The 15872-nt window shown below is 44.1% G+C and overlaps 1 long non-coding RNA gene across 6 annotated transcripts in view; it reads right to left on the bottom strand.

Annotated features, from left to right (window-relative positions):
* The window catches only part of LOC308459304, a 99124-nt gene that overhangs the window by 10822 nt on the left and 72430 nt on the right, over nt 1-15872 (bottom strand). The window contains exon 7 of one of the 6 annotated variants that reach the window (XR_013977965.1): nt 2078-2461. The exons of 4 other annotated variants lie outside the window; for them this stretch is intronic. This is a non-coding gene — a long non-coding RNA (uncharacterized lncRNA). Of the gene's footprint in view, nt 1-2077; nt 2462-6959; nt 7068-15872 lie in introns of those variants that run through there. One more of the 6 variants, XR_013977969.1, reaches the window with a different exon arrangement.

Raw genomic sequence — 15872 nt, 5'->3', positions numbered from 1 at the left:
CCTGGGCCTGTTTGGCTGAACACAAAGCTGATATTCTGGCTGGAATCAAAGACAGACACACACATAGCTCTTTGTCAACAGCTCTCAGTCTCTCTCTGTATTTAGTTTTTATAGCAATCATGCTTGAAAAGCTCATCTCACACAGATATGTAGTGGAAAATGGGAGCAATGTCAAAATAGCTTTGTTTGCCAGAAGGGGGAACTCCTTGGCAGTATCCAACCAAAAACTGTCCAAAGGTAGATCAGCAAATCTTAGCTTGAAACCACGATTTTGTCTCAGTTCAGTTAGTTCCTCCTGCTCCTGTAAAGTCATGTCCTTTCCACCAACTGATGCTGAGCTATAAGGGTCCCTAACCCAGTCAAGGCATTCAGTGGAGACTGAAGAGAAATAAAATGACAACTTCTCCGGTCCTCCTGGTGACTCGAGTCGTGACGTCTTCTTCTCTCCGCTGCTGCGCACACTGTGCTCGGGCGGGAAGGAAGTCGGAAGATGATGTCCTACTGTGATAGGTCCAGGCTGGAGTCTGGACCAATCACAGCCCGTACATCAGAAAAGTGGAGGGTGTCCCCCTGAGGAGCGCCAATCGGCGCCCCTGCTGGCCGAGGGTGGGGTCAACCCCCCCCATACTCAGGACACAGTCCGGCGCCCGCCTAGTGGGCGAAAATTCGATATTTTTTTTTTAATCTTTCGAATTTTTCAATTTTTCCCACGGCACACCAGGCAACATCTCGCGGCACACTAGTGTGCCGTGGAACAGTGGTTGAAAAACACTGTTCTAAGGAACGGTTGTTGCTGTCAAAAGGAAGGGAAACAGCTATCAGTGGAACAGAGCTATAAGAGGATATTTCCTTTCTCTCCCCCGGGCTGTTAAGTAAGTTGTTTGCAGCAAGAGAATATGCAATACCTCCATTTCTTTTGTTCTCTAGTTGGAATAAGCAGCTCGGCTGCCTCTTGAGGAATAAAAGTACCAAGAACTGATTTGCAATAGTGTTGGAATCTTTTTATTTTATTTACTTTTTAATGGCTGTGCTCATCAGCGGTTACTGAACTACCCAGGCAACAAGGCTGCAAATTTTCTGCTTCACTCTTTTTGCAAAAACAGGGGGAAGGATGCTTACCAAGGTTTTTAAACATTTACATAATAATGCAAATAATATTGCATTCAGTCAATGTTGGAAACCTTAGGATTTGGGTTTATCAGGTACAGTATTAAAAACAGCTTTTAAAACAGATAGTTTTTTTGTTTCAAATAGTAATTTTTTTTAAAACCCTCTCTTGCTTTGGATCCCTGCATTACTGAGAGGATTGAATGAAATAAATTATTAAACACGAGGAGTCTTCCTTAAACTTTAATTTGACAATTGCAAATGTGGTATTTGTATTGGATACAGGGTTTTCTACTATCCAGGCTTGTAGTCTTGTGGATGCAGAGATGGGTTCAAAAACATTTAGTCGCAATGCATCAGTGACTAAGCTTCTAGCCAGCTACAATTGCTTATTTGGTGCTTTGCTCTGCTTTTTACTCTTTGTTTCTGGTCGCTTGCTGGGGTGGTGGTGGGAATTGTTTTCTCCTGGTGGACTTGCCTTTTTGTCCCTACTATCAAGATAAAGTGTCACCAGTCAGATTAAGTTTAGCATGACAAAAGCACTCCAGTTGTTGGGGAAGGGGTTTCTAAGCCAAACTGCCAAGGATCCCTCCATCCAGCCTACCCCTACCTCTGGAAAAAAAGCAAAGGAGCTGTAGATTTACTTTCCCAAAGCCTGAGAATTCAGGCTTTAAACAAAACTTGTGAAATTCCATTAGAACACAAGTAGTTGTTTAAGAACTATGCAGCATAGCATCTGGGGAATATTTTAAGGAAAAATTCCAGAACACTTTTTCAGAACTGTGAAATTTCAGTATATATGACATTTATTTGGGGGAAAGGAGGAAACAAATCACACAAACGGAATATAAAATCAAATCAAAGAGTCAATCTAACTCTCCTAGTAACAATTTAGCTACTTCTGTAGAGTCTTGGGTTTTAGAGAATGTGCAGAGTTCTTTGCAGAAAAGATGGCCTGAGAATACTAGCAGAACTTCTGTGGTCACCTAAATTGTATGGTTCTGAAGGAGACAAAGGTTACGTGATGCCCTACACATTTATGGGAATCTGATGCCAGTAAAAGTGTTTTATGAATCAGTGGCATCCCTGGTCTAGGTAGTTCAGGTACCTAGTACAGTATGTATTTAAATGATGAGCCTAACTTCTTAATGGTTTTGAACTTCCATCATAAAAGTTCAGACCAGTTAGACTACTGTGTGGGAGAGAGGGAGAGAGGAGAAGGAATTAAATTGGAAAGGGGGATTGGAGATAAAACCAAGGCTATTGGTTTATTCAGGTAGTGGTCAGCAGGCATCCTGAGTGTCTGAGGCTTTAGATGATATTGTTGATCTTCTGTGGAATATGTTATACCCTTCTTCATGGAAGCACAATCAATTATGCAAATAAATCAAAACAAAAATATGCTCAATAATATGTCTAATTCAGATCACATAATTTATTAGTTTTCATTGGCACAAAATTTTGGGATACTTTGAATGCAGAATGTAGATTTTTCTTCTTGTTCAGGGATATTTTTCACAGTTCCAAGTACTATGAACATCTGAGTTGGAAGATCATTGTTGTTATGTATATTTGCCATCAGACTATTAAACAACACAACTTACTGTTCAGCTCAGTAGCGAAAGTCTTTGAAACTAATTATTACTGCAATTATACTTGCAATCTTCCCCAGGCTGCAATCGCCTTTCCAGCTCTGAGTCAATTAATAAAATACCCTATACCACGAAACTTCTACTAATAAACGATAGTCACTTTTTTTTTACTGGCAATGAATTGGCTTTTAATTTTTATTCTGTTCCTTTATGAGGAAGTTAATATTTAATAATTCATGTTTCTGCTGCCTCTAAAAGATGGACAGATGTAGAAGCAGTGGTAGTCAATCTTCAGGTACTCCTGAAGTTTACTTATGTCCAGCAGTTAAAATTCTCTTCCTATAGGTCAGGGGCACCAAGCCAGGTACACAATACTCTGAAACAAACTTTTTCATTACTAGGGATCCCAAGGTCCTGGGATGCAGGGACTTGAACCCCTTTCCATAGTGTCAGTGGCACAACCCACCTCTAAAACCCTGTTTAAATTGGGAAATTTTGGAACAAGACGGAGATAGACTGAAGTTGCAGAGTTTTGAAAAACTAAAAAACAAAGTGCGAGACTGGCTTCATTATTATCAGATAATGGAGGTATTTAAATTGGACAGGAAAATTGGCTTCCAGGTGGAAAGATCCAAATTAGAAACAGAATTGTTAGAACCCAAGACTAAGAATTTGTCAAGAATGTATAACTTGCTGCTGAAATGGAATACTCAAGATGAAACGGTAAAATCGGCTATGATTAAATGGGCACAGGACGTTGGACATAACATTATGTTTGCTGACTGGGAACAGTTATGGACCACAGGTATGAAATTTACGGCATGTAATGCCTTAAGAGAGAATATTATGAAAATGATATACAGGTGGTACATAACCCCAGTCAAGCTTGCGAAAATTTATCACTTGCCCAATAACAAATGTTGGAAATGTAAAGAAACTGAAGGTACATTTTTTCACCTTTGGTGGACGTGCCCAAAGATTAAGGCTTTCTGGGAAATGATATATAATGAATTAAAAAAGGTATTTAAGTATACCTTCCCTAAGAAACCAGAGGCCTTTCTCCTGGGCATAGCCGGCCAAATGGTGTTAAAAAAGGATAGAACTTTCTTTATGTATGCAACAACAGCAGCAAGAATACTCATCGCAAAGTATTGGAAGACACAAGAACTTCCCACACTGGAGGAATGGCAGATGAAACTTATGGACTATATGGAATTGGCGGAAATGACTGGTAGAATCCGTGACCAGGGAGAAGAGTTGATGGAGGAAGACTGGAAGAAATTCAAAGACTATCTTCAGAAACATTGCAAAATTAAGGAATGTTAAAGGGATGTTGGACTGAAAGTAAGTGGTTTCCAGCTGCACAGGTTAAAGTTAATGATAGATTAAGATTAAAGATCAAGATTAAAGATGTTTAAAGAAATGGAAATTTGATATTAAAAGGGAAAATTTTAACGTTATATGATATTAAGATCAAGGATTAGGTTTAAAAAAGTTGAAGTTATATATTTTAACATTTTACTAAATTAAAGATTGGGATTAAAAAAGTGGAAAAGAAACTGCTGGACAAATAATGTGGATTGGAATACAAAAGAGGGAGGTATGAGGAAGTCCAGAAAATAAGTAATTTAAAATTGGAAATGGAAAAGAGAGTTTGTTTTTAATTGTTATGCTTTTTGTTTTGTATTGTTGAGTTTTGTATTGTTTTTTGTGTGTGTTGCTTTTTTTCTTTTGTTGTTTAAAACTTTAATAAAAATTATTAAAAATAAAAATAAAAAAAATAAAACCCTGTTTAAGAGTAGCACACCCTAATACATTCCTTTTTAGGGGGGAATCCTAAAGGATCAGAACAGAAGATAGGCCTTCCAGTGAAAAGCAGGTGGAACAACTGTCCTGTTTTTGTGATGACAGAAAATAGGGTCTATATTCTTCTCCTATGATTACGAAAAGACAGTCTTGATAGTAAAAGAATTAGCAATTAGATATTAACCCTTGTGAAGTAGAAGAAATGGGGCTTTATAGTAGGCACCATGTAACTTAAACTGCAGGTGGGAAACCTCCAGTCACCATGGCCAATAGCCATGGAAGATGGGAGTTGTAGTCCAACAACAATGCTGAAGAAGCACTACTTGTAAACTACTTTGTAGCCTAATTTGGCATTACGCAGCACTTACATTAATAAACAACAACATCTGGAGGGCTACAGTTTGATTTAACACATGGATGTGAAAATGCTAATAATATTAATATTTTTGGTATTTTACCTTGTTTCTAAGTTTTGATGGTTTGTATAATTAAAGCATTTATAAGTCAATTACTGTTAGAGATATTTTTTAATAAATCTAAGCAGTGTGCAACTTAAAAAATAAAGAACACCATTAAAACAAAGTATACTGTAAAACCAATGACAAACCTGGACAGCATCTTAAAAAGCAGAGACATCACCTTGCCAACAAAGGTCCGTATAGTTCAAGCTATGGTTTTCCCAGTAGTGATGTATGGAAGTGAGAGCTGGACCATAAAGAAGGCTGATCGCCGAAGAATTGATGCTTTTGAATTATGGTGCTGGAGGAGACTCTTGAGAGTCCCATGGACCGCAAGAAGATCAAACCTATCCATTCTTAAGGAAATCAGCCCTGAGTGCTCATTGGAAGGCCAGATCGTGAAGCTGAGGCTCCAATACTTTGGTCACCTCATGAGAAGAGAAGACTCCCTGGAAAAGACCCTGATGTTAGGAAAGATGGAGGGCACAAGGAGAAGGGGACGACAGAGGACGAGATGGTTGGATAGTGTTCTTGAAGCTACCAGCATGAGTTTGACCAAACTGTGGGAGGCAGTGGAAGACAGGAGTGCCTGGCGTGTTCTGGTCCATGGGGTCACGAAGAGTCGGAAATGACTAAACAACAACAACAATACTGTAAAACCAGTAAAATTCAGAGAATTTAGACAAATGAAGGTCCAAACAGGGGCAGGCAATATTTCAGGTAGAATTCAGGTAGCACGAAGTCATATTATTAATACTATAGCTTTGTATTTATTATTTGCTAAAATAATACTGTTTGCCAAAATAGTACTGTTATGTATTATGCATTCAGAAAACATGACACACAGTTGCTCTGGTGAGAGAAATCTTTGTGGACTGGCTTTTTCCTGCTGCCTCCATCAATGACTATGTCACTTTTTAACACGCTTTATGAAAATATACATTGATATAATAAGAAAGACACATTCAGTTATAGAAGAACTCCATCAATGTCATTTTTAATTGAGAGCGGTCAGAGCTGTCACAGGACTGTCACTTCTATAATGGACATGTTGAAACATGGAGGAATTACTAAGGCGATAGAGACAGAAGTCTATGAAACTGACTGAGTGCTGGGGAGGGGCTGCAGCTCAGCAGCAGATCATCTGCTTTGCATGCAGAAGGTTCCAGGTTCAGGTCCTGGCATCTCCTGGTAGGACTGGGAGAGGCCCTTGTCTGAAATCTTGCTCTGAGTTACATAGACCAGTAGTCTGGTTCTGTATAAGGCAGCTCTCCCTCTGACTTACGCACAAAAGGAGAATACAGGTGAACAAGCCTGGAACCATCAACAATTGTGAATTATGGCTGAAACAAGATGAATGAGCTGCCAATATGCTTTGAGACCAAATTTAAGGTTTACAGTTAGCAAGACAACTTGGGAGGAGGATATTCCCTATATACCTGTCGATAACTGTGGACACCTAGAAGGGCCCTTCTAGAGGGTGCCACATGTGCTGGAGGTTTGCTCCATGGTAGCTTGGACTAGACAGTAACACCTGCCCTGTGGAATGCACTACCTGTCGAAATTCATTGACAGGCTGCAGCGCTGTGTGCATTTCATCAGATACTAAAAACTTATTTGTTTTTCAGGCTTTCCTAGAAGGATGAGTCCTTACTTGTTTTATTTTGTTGCTGTATACCATGGGTAGGCAAACTAAGGCCTGGGGGCTGGATCTGGCCCAATCACCTTCTAAATCCGGCCCGCGGACAGTCCGGGAATCAGCGTGTTTTTAAATGAGTAGAATGTGTCCTTTTATTTAAAATGCATCTCTGGGTTATTTGTGGGGCCTGCCTGGTGTTTTCACATGAGCAGAATGTGTGCTTTTATTTAAAGTGCATCTCTGGATTATTTGTGGGGCATAGGAATTCATTCATTTCCCCCACAAAATATAGTCCGGCCCCCCACAAGGTCTGAGGGACAGTGGACCGGCCCCCTGCTGAAAAAGTTTGCTGACCCCTGCTGTTTACAGTATCACTGTTGGCATCCATCTGTTTCAGGAGACAATGGAGGAGTGCACCTTTGGGGGTAAAGTCAAACTGTTGGGCAGTTGCAGTGCCTGCTGCGGCTGTAGAGACCGATATGAGACAGAGACATGTTTTGTTCCAGCTGGAGCGGATGAAGGTGTCCAGTTGTGCTGCTGCAGATGCACCAAGGCATTTCTTCTCTCTGTGCTCTTCCCACTGTGGTACTACTGTGATGTTCATTGTGATTTAGAAATATTCCTAATATTAGCAAACCACTACAATACTCTTAACTCAGGATTTCCCAAACTTGGGTCTCCAGTTGTTTTTGGACTACAATTCCCACCATCCCTGACCACTGGTCCTGCTAGCTAGGGATTGTGGGAGTTGCAGTCCAAAAGCAGCTGGAGACCCAAGTTTGGAAACCCTGCTCTAATTTAATTTCTGTTTTCCCATCCTGTTCTGCTCAAAAGTGAGCATTCTCTTCCTAAAGAAAATAACATTGCCAAATTCCTAACCATCAGGTAAACCAAACTTGTTTTCAGAACTGAATTTCTCCCTGCAATGCCTTTGGCCTTTAAAAAGGAAATTTATTTGCTACTGCCTGTAAAACTTTACTACTTTGTTGCAATGTTTAATTGCATTACTGTCGAACAGAGCCTCAGGAATGTGTACATCAAATCCCACTATTAAATCTGACATTCCTAATCTATAAAATATATACACACGGTTCCAGTTTGTCATTTATGATATCTTCTTTAGGCTACAAATCAAAACAAAGCATTTGTATGCACATATGGGAGAAATTGTAAGGTGTGGAGGGATGTCTTGGTGTCCATGGTGAATCACACAGCAAACGAGGGTTTTCATTTAAATGACTTTCATAGGACCTGTATGTTCCTACTGCCTGTATTCCAGAGAGTTACTGTATACCGTATTTTTCGCCCTATAGGACGCACCGGCCCATAGGACGCACCTAGATTGGAGGGGGGGAATAAAGGGGGGGAAATTATTTTTCCCCCCCAGGCACGGGGCTGGGGCAGGGAAGTCCGAGCTTCCCCCACCCCAGCCCCCAGAACAGGCAGCTCTCCGCAAGACGTTGGAGGCCAGCGCGAAGTTGCGCCGGGCTCCCACAGCTTGCGGAGAGCTGCGCGAAGCCCGCTCTGGGATCATACGGGGCTGGGGGAGGGGGAAGCCCAAGCTATCGCTCTGGGAGCTTGCGGGGCTGGGGAAGCCCAAGCTTCCCCCTCCCCCAGAATGGGTCCCAGAGCGATCCCGAAGCTGCGTGCAGCTTCGGCATTGCTCTGGGAGCTTGCGGGGTTGGGGGAGGGCTTCCCCTGTCCCCAGCCCCCAGAACGGGTCCCAGAGCGATCCCGAAGCTGCGGGCAGCTTCGCAATCGCTCTGGGAGCTTGTGGGGCTGGGGGTGGGGAGAAGCGGGCTCCAGCCTCCAAACCACGTTGAAGGGGAAAAAGTGTGTCCTATAGGGCGAAAAATACGGTATGTGCAAATGGCTCACACTAGGCAAGTGATATAAGCACATTAGCTCTTTCCTTTCTGATAGCTCCCCGCAGAGAAACACTGCTGGATATCATCCTACATGTTGAATTGATATCATTTCTTTAGGGTCACTGACATTTCTTAAAGAGACTTCTATGCTCTGTGATAATTAAACCAAAATATATTGCCGTTATCTGTCTCAGTAGTAATGTGGGGTTTCCCCCCCCCCACCAAGGTGTAATGGGCTGATCAAATATTTAAGGAATTTAGCAATATTTCTTAAGGTTGTGACTACAAGCTTCAGAAAAGGCTTGTCTTCACAATCAAGCACCGTTTAGCTCTATTTTATATGCCTAAATAAGCATGAAATCCCATCCTCTTGTGCCCTACACAGGTCATGATTGAACTATGAAGTCTTCCTGTCAGGATCTAGAGTCCTGATTTCATTTACAAGCCCACATACCTTAGAATAGAGGACCCAAGAACTCTTGATGTTGCAGAGGGTCATGCAGCTTACATCATCATCTTATCTACCCCTGAAATAGTGTCTGAAGCTAGTCTAAAGAGCTGCTATCCCAACCTGAATAACAGGCTAGATCTCAGCTAACAGCTTAATCCCAACCATGTCTACTCATAAGTAAGTCTCACTGAGTTCCATGAGACTACCAAGTAAATACATATAGGATTACTCTTAACTGGGACAAAGCCCCATTAATACCAATAGGACTTACTTATGAGTAGACATGGTTAAAAGGTAAAGGTAAAGGGACCCCTGACCATTAGGTCCAGTCGTGGCCAACTCTGGGGTTGCGGCGCTCATCTTGCTTTACTGGCCAAGGGAGCTGGTGTACAGCTTTCGGGTCATGTGGCCAGCATGACTAAGCCGCTTCTGGCGAACCAGAGCAGCACACGGAAACGCCATATACCTTCCTGCTGGAGCGGTACCTATTTATCTACTTGCACTTTGACGTGCTTTCAAACTGCTAGGTTGGCAGGAGCAGGGACCGAGCAACGGGAGCTCACCCCGTCATGGGGATTTGAACCGCCGACCTTCTGATCGGCAAGTCTGTGGTTTAACCCACAGTGCCACCCGCACCCCAGACATGGTTAGGATTAGACTGTTAGGGTTCAGTCCAGTGTCAACAGGTGCTTCAGACACCATCAGTATCTACAAATTAAAGCAGGCGTGAGTAACCTGTGGCCTTTCAGATGAATGCTGGATTCCATCTCCTGTCATCCCTGACTGCAAGCTGCGCTGGCTGGGACTGATGGGAGCTGGCATCTGATAACGTCTGGAAGACAACAGATTCCACATCCCTGGCGTATGCTGGTCCTGCAGCATTTAGCTTAGTGACTTCATTGTGTTATAGCAATTTTTAAAGGTTTATATTCTTTGCCTCAGATAGCTGCATTTTAAAGTCAGGTCCATTTTTCTACCCCCACCCCCTCATTTGTCATACTAAATCTTCATACTGACAAAACTAGCCCAGACTTTGGTAATGGACATGTCAGTCTTCATCTCTCCAATGACTGCAGTTTTCTCTCACCTCTATGTTTTCCCATCATTGGCTCATCATGCCATCTGTCTTTCTCTCATGTATATTATCAGCCACAAAACCACTTGGCTCATTCTTCCTTTTCAAACAAACATTCTGAATTTAATTACTAAATGGAAGAGTTGGCAGATCAGTTACTTTCCTCATGGTAAGATGTTGTCCCTTAAAGCAAGAAAGAAGAACCGATCAAAGAATTACCGGTATCAGAGATGCGAAGGCAGTCGCATATAAGGATTGTATTTATGTTTTGAGATGCTAAAACAGTAGCATTCACTTTGTTGGGCACACAGTGGGCCCCATAGTCAACAGGAGATGTATGGTGCCACTCTAGTGTACATAGGTGGGCTTTCACTTTGGTGAATGTCCAACAACCTTAAGATGAATGCATGATGAAATTCTGACTTTCTTTTTTGTGGTTACTCTTGGATTATCTCCTTGCGCAGAATCGCTGCTGTCCGTGCCGATCAATCGATCCTTCCTGCCTCTCTCTCTTGCCGGTAGCAGAGCGTACACAGCGGTGAGAAGCAAATTGCAGCACGTGTGTAATAATTCAGAACAGACACAAGGCAGTCCTTATCTTCCCTTGCCTTTAATCATGAAGTTTAACAGCATAAATTCAGACCTGGCGAGAACTGACACATTCTCCCTCTCGCATAGCGTCCCAGAGGCAGACTGAAACACTCAGAGTCAAACCCCTCCCTTAAGTGTTTCTAACCACGCCTCAGGAAAGAGACGTCACCAGAACTCTTTAACTCTGTGAGTTCTGAAACCATTAACACCCCCTCTCGTCACGAATCCTGAGGGAAACTGTGAACCCCTATTTACAGACCTCTTTGAGTTCAACTCACCTCCCATTGCCTTTTGCCTCCCACTGGCATCTATCCCAGGCAATTGTTGAATCCCTTCCACACTCCCAGAATCACACTGTGCGAAACCAACCCACGCACTGGTGACCTGAAACCTCTCCGGTGGAACCCCCTTTGTGGTCCGAGTTGACCGCCGGAGCACAACCTTGGGCGCTCCTCCTGACCCACTGGGGTCAGCAAGTGTGTCTCCCAGCACAGAGGACTCCCCCTCTGACTTGCTGCGTCTTCGGGCCTCCTGCACTTGGCTAACAGGAGATGAAGGCTCACTCTTGGGTTCCCTCTTAACCTGTGGAGAAACCCACCCCTGTGCTTGACCATCATCAGCAACCTGGTCTTCAGCAACAGGCTCCGCCTCTGCTTCTCCTTCCTCCCTTTCTTCCTCCCTTTCCTCCCCCTCAGAATCGGACAAGCATTCTGAGAGAAAATCAGAACCAACCCTAGGCTGTGACCAACCACCCTGCTCAAAGAACTCAGCATGCTTGCTGACCAGCAGCTTGGTCTGATCACCCTCTGGGTATGCAAACTTCCACCCATTTGTTGCAGGATCATACCCACAGAAGATCATGTCCTGGTACCTAGGACCACCCTCCTTCCGTTGCGCTGTTGGTATTGGCACTGAAGCCCTGGAACCAAACGAACGGAAGAAATGCACCTGTGGCTTCCTCTTGTGCAACAGAAAAAACGGTGTGTCACCTACATCGTGATTGTAGGACCTGTTAAAAACAAAGCTGGCAAACTTTCAAGCCTCACTCCAAAAGCTCTGAGGCAGCCCAGAGTCACACAGCAAAACCCTGACAACTTCAGCCAGTGCTTCACTCCTGTGCTCTGCCACGCCTCTCTCTTGAGGAGACTTTGCACCCGTCACCTGGTGACGAATTCCCTTTTCCTTGAAGAACTCCTTCAGAGCAGACCCAGTGAACTGTGACCCACGGTCGCTCCTGAACTCTTGCACCTTGGTGGAGAACCTTAGTTCCACCTCCGCAACCCAATCCTGGATGAGTTGCGCCGCCTCTCTCTGCGATCTGAGAGAGAAAGACCATAAATTCTGAGAAAAATCATCTGCCACGGTCAGCAGATACCTGGCCCCACCCAGACTCTCACACTTCATTGGCCCTGTAAGGTCTGTGTGAACCAACTCAAAAGGTTTTGTGGTTACCCTCTTTACCCCGGGAAACCTGCACCTTTGAACCTTGCTGCATGCCCTGCACACTAGGGATCCCTCACATGGCGTGATTTTACAACCTTTGGTGCAGCCTGGCAACCTCTTAACATCTTCCAAACAAGCATGAGACATTCTCTTGTGCCATATATGAACACATGAATCATGGCTGGGAACACTAGCACACTGCGCCTGTGCTTTCCCTGCATTCCCCCCACCCTCCAAAGGTGTTTCCAGAACAAAGAGATTGTCCTTGCTCTCCACGTTGACAAGTTGTCTCCCCCCTCTGAAAATGGAGCAGGTATCATTTTCAAAACAAATTTTGTGCCCCTGCTTCGCAAGAGCAGGTATCGATAACAAGCAACACTTCATCCCTGGTACAATGAAGCACTCCAGCTCCGCCTGCAAAACAGAAACATATACATTTGCAACTTTAGATACATTCCGTTTTGTCCCGTCAGCTAATGTAACAATCATTCCAGCTGAAACAGCTCTGCAATTCCGCAGCTCCCCAGCAGATGGCGTTATCAGGTGATGACTCGCTCCTGAATCCAACACCCACTTCACAGCTGTGTCCCTGCTGGCATTGCTCTGTAGCGTTGCCATGCCAACAAACGTCCGGCTGCACCTGTCCTTGGCAGCGTTCGTAACCGCAACATCCTGCGTTGCTCTGAAGACTGGACTTATCTCAGAGTTCCCAGACAGCTCTGCAGCACGTATCTCCCTCTGCAGCAGATGGCTGGCCTTGAAGCCTTTAGCTCTGTCCTGTTTCCCAGGCTTCGACTCACGACGCAAACAACTCTTGGCAGCCTTTGGAAAAAGAGGCTTCTCTGAGCTTTTACTGCTCACCGCCCCCCCACTGCTCCCAGGGCTCCCAGGACGCTTTCCTGCACCCCCAGTGATGGGTAAAGGGCCCCCAGCAGCTTGCCTCTCTCCAAGCTCCTCATGCAGACATGTTGCATCACCCACGCAGCTTTTAGACTCTGCTAAACCAGCAGCAACAGCAGCAGTGGCAATAGTCCCTTCGCCCCCCTCAGGGGTCCCACAGCCCTTCCCAGCTGTGCACCGGCTTTCACAAAGGTGATCCGTGCTCTCTTGCCTTTCCTGTCCTGATGCAGCCATCTCCCGGCCCTTGCTTCCGCCCCCAGCTTTACACGCTTCCTGGAGAGCTACCCAAGCGACCTCAGGCTTCCTTGCATCCAGAACAATAGGCCTCAAATCAGCACTCACGTTCTTAGCCAGAAAAGTAAGCACACGCTCCTCAGCTTCACGTTGGCTTGCAACCGCCCCAGCTGACGTAGACATCGGCGTGACTGTTTCCCAGAGGTTAGCTCCGACTAGGGACAACTCTGCTAAATAACTCCACTCCAACCACGAGTTAATAGTTAACTTCGCACATGGCAGCTTAAGCTCACAGCCATGTTCCTGGGACTGAGCCATCTCCTCCCCCGGGGGCTAAGCTTACTCACGTCTCGGCAGTAGCTTCCTCCGCCTCCCGGCTCCGGCAGATCGGCTTCTCCTCCCAGCGAGCTCCTTCCAGCTTCAAAGGCACAGCTCCAGAGCTCCAGCTGGCCCCAGCAACTTTTCAGCTAGCTTGCTGGCTTCCCCCACACGTGGGACGTTCCTGCAATGCTTCAAAGCGTTGGCGAGCATCCATAACCTCTTGGATTATGCCGGACAAGAGTGTAAACAGAGGCTAAACATGGAGCCTGGCACACTTCCTCCGTGCGCAGAATCGCTGCTGTCCGTGCCGATCAATCGATCCTTCCTGCCTCTCTCTCTTGCCGGTAGCAGAGCGTACACAGCGGTGAGAAGCAAATTGCAGCACGTGTGTAATAATTCAGAACAGACACAAGGCAGTCCTTATCTTCCCTTGCCTTTAATCAGGAAGTTTAACAGCATAAATTCAGACCTGGCGAGAACTGACACATTCTCCCTCTCGCATAGCGTCCCAGAGGCAGACTGAAACACTCAGAGTCAAACCCCTCCCTTAAGTGTTTCTAACCACGCCTCAGGAAAGAGACGTCACCAGAACTCTTTAACTCTGTGAGTTCTGAAACCATTAACAGTTACCAAGTTCAAAGAAGCATTTCCCTGAAAATCTGCCTTAAAACTGCACAGTGAACTCATGGTAAGATGCAATTTAGCAAAAAAATTCTGGCTGAGAAGCTCACATATCAGAATAGTATCACTAAAATATCAATTGAAGTATTTTTTGGGGAGGGAGGATACTTTTATTTCCTTTATTTTATGTCATGGTATTGGGGTGGGGCAGGGCTATGTGATCCTATAAAAAGACACAGAGTTTCTGATCAACTTCAGAAGTTCTGGCCAAATATAATCTGCCTGCAGGAAACATACCATGATAGGCCGACACACTTGCTGGCTCACAGATACTTTGGGGAGGATTTCTCAGCTCCTCAAGAAGTGTAATTATTGATGTGGCTGCAATTATTGATGCACCTTTCCTGTTCAGGGTCAAGAGAGATCTTGATGGGGATTATATATTCTTGAAGGGAAAACAGGGACCAAAATCCTTAACTATTGCTTCTATCTTAGGTCCAAACTCCCGCTAGTGGAGGTTTTTAGTGTGTATGGCTTTTCCTTTCAGAGAAATTGAAGGAGGGTGAAGTCTTGATTGGTGGTGATCCTGATATGTCACATTGTGAGGGTTTGGGCAGGAAGGGTTGAGGAACCCCAACCCTAGCTGTCAACTTTTCCCTTTTCTTGCGAGGAATCCTATTCGGAATAAGGGAATTTCCCTTTAAAAAAGGGGAAAGTTGACAGCTATGACCCCAACTCTGTTCAGGGTGTGCAAATTTGCAAGTCTTTTAGTCTCCCATGGACACATGGCAGGAGATACATTCTGCTGACCTAGGTTTCATTTTCTGTTCCTCTCAATATGGGTCCCTCTGCATAACCAATTATGTCTCAATAGACTCTTCTCTCCATGACAGCTTGAAGGGGGGTGTAGGCCCCAGGAAGCTAGATAATAATTAACCTTCGGATTCTGGGCACTAAGCAGGAATCCCCTGTATGGTATCTTAACAAAACTCTCCTAGCATGTCAGGAATCAGTGCAGGTGTCAAGTGATGTGATACAACAATACTTTGCGTTTAATTGTAATTGCCATGTTGTATGGGACTCTATGCAGTCCTGAAGGGAGTGGCCATAAATGAATCATCTAAACAATGCTGCTCCCCTGTTTTTACCTGCCCTCTCACCATATATCCAATTGTGATGGGACATGAATCATGGGCTCTCATGCCAGTCTTAACACTCAGGTAGATTCATATGAGAGATGGATCCTTGTTGTAGGTAGTTTGTGCAAGTGCACATGCTATTTCTGTGATAAAATATGAGCACAGATATACTGCGGTCATACCACTATAGTATGGCTCAAACTTTACCTACATAAAATGGAGGTTTTTCTTTACTGTGTAAATCTCATTAATTTTTAGTGCAACACATCTCTAAAATAAGGTCCGTATATCCATTTACAAAACAGACAAAACTGCTAGCATTTATAACTTTCTCTAGCTATTTTATGTTCTAACATTTTATCCATTATTACTCAACAAGCTTCTCACCAATTTGATAATTAAATGGCCTGTTTGTGTTTTTTCTGCAGAAAAGCAATGGAACTATTCTGTTATTGAATCTGATAAGCTCTTTCTTCATATGATTAGAAATGCTAAGGGAGGATTTTTCATTTCCAGTTCGCAAAGGCAAACTTTTAAATAAATAAATAAACGCAGAGATAAATGAGGGAATCTGAGCTGTTTTAATGGCGTTTGACTCATAAAAGTGTCTAAGTGGTGTTTGAAATA

The sequence above is a fragment of the Podarcis pityusensis genome, assembly GCF_964106645.2.
Source record: "Podarcis pityusensis genome assembly, chromosome: 12".
NCBI classification, from domain to species: Eukaryota; Metazoa; Chordata; class Lepidosauria; order Squamata; family Lacertidae; genus Podarcis; species Podarcis pityusensis.
Note: the sequence above shows the minus strand (reverse complement) of the source record. Positions and strands in the feature narration are given on the sequence as shown.